Source organism: Priapulus caudatus, unplaced genomic scaffold, assembly GCF_000485595.1.
Source record: "Priapulus caudatus unplaced genomic scaffold, Priapulus_caudatus-5.0.1 Scaffold917, whole genome shotgun sequence".
In the NCBI taxonomy this organism is placed as follows: Eukaryota; Metazoa; Priapulida; class Priapulimorpha; order Priapulimorphida; family Priapulidae; genus Priapulus; species Priapulus caudatus.
Genome location: NW_014577978.1, coordinates 29,246 through 34,162, shown reverse-complemented (window position 1 = coordinate 34,162; position 4,917 = coordinate 29,246).

Here is a 4,917-nt window from a genome sequence, read left to right as displayed (position 1 = left end):
GGCACGCCGCAGGCAACAGACACGCCGCACGCCGACAAGCCCGCGCGGCCAGGCACACCACGCAATGCACGCGCGCAGGCACACCGGCACACCACAGCACGCACACGCGCAGGCCAAACCAACCGCAAGCACGGCGCACAGGCAGCACACGTATATATTCGCGCGGGCGGCCCGGCGCGCGCTTTGATTGAATCAAGAGTGCATAATTAGAGATCTATAATCTATTATGCAGTCTTGTTTGAGATGCAAATAACAGTACAGTACACACACATCAATGCTTAAATGATAAACACTTGATCAGCCACACATACCCCGAGAGAACTCTACGCAGCGCGCCGTGGAACCGCTGCCGCTAAGCGCAGAGGCCAGAGCGAGATCGGGCAAGGCGGCGGGACGACGACCTGACAATCGATTTCCAGGCGACACTTTGCTTTGGGGTCGCCGCCGATATCATGTTTCGGGGGCTCTTTTTGGATTTCGGGGCGAAATCTGCCGCCGCGCCCCCCGGTGTATTTTTTCCCACTGGCAATCACACTCGCGAGATAGACCTTTGATGCCGCCGGTACACACGCTAGCACAGGCCACCTCTACACATAGCTGGCATGCCTTCAACGCGCACGGCACACGGCAACCCGCAATCAGAGGCATCGCTCGATCGGGCTCAATCCTCCCAGCGAGCACAATTGGCCCGCGGCGAGTTATCAAGCTGTGGTTAGTAGCTGCCTTTTGTTTGAATTAGAGGCGCGGCAATGGATTTGGATTGAATGCGGCAAAGACATGGGACGAATCCTGTCGTGACGTTTTAGTCATGTATCTCCGCCGAATGCGGGTGTATAACGAGGAAACGATTTCGGGCACCGATGGCTAGGCGAACTGTACTGTGCCGGGCGATTGTAGCTCACAAGTTGGATGAGTTAACGAAGTAAATCGTAGGCATTATAAGGCTAGTAAATGACGAATTTCCCTTGTTTATTGATGTCACACTCCTTCCCTATTATCTACTCCTGATATAATATTATATTTATATTGATGTAAATGACATTGGTTTTATTGGTACCCATGTTCTCTATCCTTGATCCAGTATGGCCATCAAACTATCACTGTATCAGTATCAGTGCTAAGAAATCTTCAACAAATTACATTCGATCACATTTTTTATCTCATTTCACTCGACTAAGAAACCAATCACATTCTTATTCAATTTCATTCACACAGACAGACATGCACTACACAGTACACATAGTCAGGTAACATGACAAAGACAGGAAATCAAGAATTATAATCATGGTAATGATGGTATGGTTATTTTCAAGTTTCTTTTTTTTACTTCATTTCTTTTCATCTTTCAACGTTATTTTTACATCGACTGAGCAAGTTCAGAACTTCAGAGAGAGTTTAGTTACTTTGAGTATGTTAAAAAAAAACTTGTATTGGAATCTCTAGGAATGCCGGGAGCTTAATTCTGGGCAAGGTTTTACTTTCGTTTTTCGCCTCCCCAGTCCACGGTAGTAGATCAATGCTGCCTCACATCCACAAAGTAACAAGTAACTAGAATCTTTAAGTATATACAGTTTACATTGCTTCTATATATCTAACTGAATAAAAATAGTCCACTTTCTACATTAAGAAAAGTGACGAATTCAGTTAACAGCTTTGATTACGTGCCTGTCAGGTGTCACTGGTCGTGCCTTCACTTCCCACAATAACCCCTGCGATATAAAATCTTATTGTTGTGCTAGCTCTAGAACTATAGCCCTTCGCTCCGCCGCAGGGCTATAGAACATACTATGGCAATTTCCAGGTAGTAAGCAAAGACAACTTTTTGCGCTTAATAACTTCTTCGGTACGCCAAATAAAGCACATTCTCTGTCGCACAAATGTCTTAAGTTACTGCAAACTAACGGTTAAATGTTGTACTTGCTATATTACTTGTCGACGAAGATTATTTACCAACTTTTCACCGCCATTTTTCGCTAGTGGCGCTAGTGAGCGGGCACAATGTATTTCCAAGTGGAGGGGTGGGCAGGTTGCAAGGTTGCCCGGCGGTGGCAAGAACCACCGCATTTTTCGTTGTGCATGCGCTCACGCACGCGCGAAGAAACCGGCCGAAGAACGACAGCGAGGCGGAGGCCTCGTTTGGCGAAACCTACGCGAGACTGCGTCCACACGGCCGTGATACATCTACTACTCTCTATCAACACCTACTTGGAAAACATTGTGGTGCCAGCTGCACAGCGCCCGGAACCCGCGCTAGCACCACATCCAAGTAACCATGAGCAGAAAAGAAAAAAAGCGCAACAGTAATCACTCACTGCATGACTTTTTTATCTGTTCGCCCTCGCGAAAACGTTGAGATCAAACGTTCCCAGCGTTCGCCGGCAACAAAAAAATCTGTGGAGCAAGGTGACCAGTAAAAGCTGTTGGTAATATATCTTCGTCGACGAGTAATATAGCAAGTCCAAATTTCACCGTTAAGTTTGCATTTCGTTTAATTTGAGTGTTTGCAGTAACTTAAAGGCTCACAATGCGCATACAAAACGCTAAATTTCTCCGTACTATACTACACCAAAGGACTAGCGTTCTTGTTGTCTATTTGCATTATACCACCAACTACCATTATCAGGAGCATAACATTAAAACCTTCAAGCTAGAATCTGCTATGTACCGTATCCTCATAAGGCGTCAGAACCACACATTTTTTCAACTTCTAGAGCGGACGATACACACGTGTGCCGGGTAAAACATCACCGACCTACGATAGATAATACACACAGTATACGGTAGAAGTACCTTGTGCTGACAGTCTACCACCCAACAGTGAGCCACAGCATGGAGAGCAGCTCGGAAATCGCATAGCGTTAATTGCCACAAGACAATTCTATTGCATATGTTCCCCCTCACGGATAGCGAGAAGGGAGTTGCGGCGAAGCGTTGCACGGTCACAATAGAAAGTGTGTTCTGGCCTTTGACTGAAGAGTACTGTCTCCTATGAGCTCGCGCCAAGACCAGTTCATACGTACTACTGTAACCGCTTAATAACTTATACCACCAAAGAGACTAGTCCAGAACCCAGTGCTCATGAGAACCATATATAACCTAATCGGGCGAGATTGCTGAAGGAAACAACTGTCGAAACATCACATTAGCGGGGGAGGAGAGTGATCAAGACGTCAAACGCGATGTGATAACGTTTAATGTGCTCATTACATATAAATCAACACCCGTTCTTATAAACAACGTGCAGGTGAAATTGGGGAGGAATAGAGTTTATTTTATGTCATAGATTATGTGTGATTATGGCAGCGCAGCGAATGTACTTTCTAGCTAATACGGAAGAAATTAGCGTTGGATCGCAGATATGTAAAAGCGAATTAGAGCCCGGAGACGCGGACCTTGTATATTTGAAGAAGCCATATATTGTTGCGACACAAGAAGAAGAGATTAATGGCAGTAATTGGGCGTAGTAATACCAAAGAGAAGTGATGAGGTAGAGTGACAAGAAGAAATGTTAGATCTTAGAGGGGCCTGTACTACCGACGACGAAGAGAGGAAGGGAGATATATTATGGTGACATTATGCATTAAGTTATGATATTCTACTAATGCACATGCGTCAGAAGCATAAAGGATATAGATTCATAGAGCGCCATTATATAGTTATATTGTATACGTGACATTCAAAACAAACTAGAGAGGCTGAACGTACACGAATGCCAGAGCGATTGCAGAGAGAGCAGCAGAGCGAGACGAGTAGAAGAGATGAAGAAACGCGAAAGTTTAATGATGTACGAGTAGAGCGGATGGGCGAAAAGTACATCAGGTGCGTTCAATTAGCAGCTCTAGAATGTTTTGGATACCGGGTTGGGCCTTACCGTGCCACACCGCGTGCAAGGGAACTCAGGGTCTCCTAACTTATGCGGCTCCCCGTTAAGAGTCTGTTGTGTACAACTCGAGCCCTGTTGCGCGAAACACGCGTTAGTATCTCCTCCATCGTTAATATGAGCGGTAAAAAGTGTCCCGGTTCAGCGGCCAAACGGACCGGGACAGGTTTCAGAGAGATGGTGGCCGAGCTAAAGAACTTTTTAAAATTTTTGCTCACTCGTAATTGCTGTTCCCGAGAGTGCTTGAAAGCGACGGGAGCGAAATCAACTTGCCTCCCGTGTATTTTTGGCTGCTCCGCGTACTCTCGTTATACACTTCGGCTGGTGGCGACCCTCGCCACCTGTTCCGCCCTCGTTTAGACAGTATCTAATTATTACTAACAAATAAGCCTATTGTCGATAAATAGAACCAATATTATTCGACTGGAATAAAGTATAGATTAAAAACTTTATTACATCGGTAAAACTCGAGTCACAAGTGTAGAATGTAGTACCGAGGTTACTCGCCATAACATGTGCAGCGGGTTAACTGAGAGTCGTGTCACCATAGAGACTCTTTAATAATCTATAACATATTAAAAGCCACACCATGCTATGAATTTCTCATCTCCAAGTTCTTCAGGTATAGCACATTCTTTGTTTCCTCATCCAGATATTGACGTGGTACCATCGACAATCGTTGCCCATTATAATTCCTTAATATGTCTCTGAGAGAGACAAGCATCGTCCGAGCGGAGTGCCTAGCGGCGCGAAGACGGGGTAATGAGGCATTCATATTGGTAGTGTTGTTCACTATGTAGCAACCCTATGTCTATGCATTCGATGAACCGCACGGAACATGGCGGCACATGTTGCGTGTTCTATGATGAACTCACACGCGATCATGACCCAGTCATCTAACGATGGCTGCGCAACAATGTTGTACGAGGATAACGCGCTATCTCTTTCTAATAAAGCTTAACTTGATAGTACAGCTACAGCCTTTTGAGCGAGCGGCGCAGATTTTATGCAAACCACTATGTTGGGCAGCAGTAAAT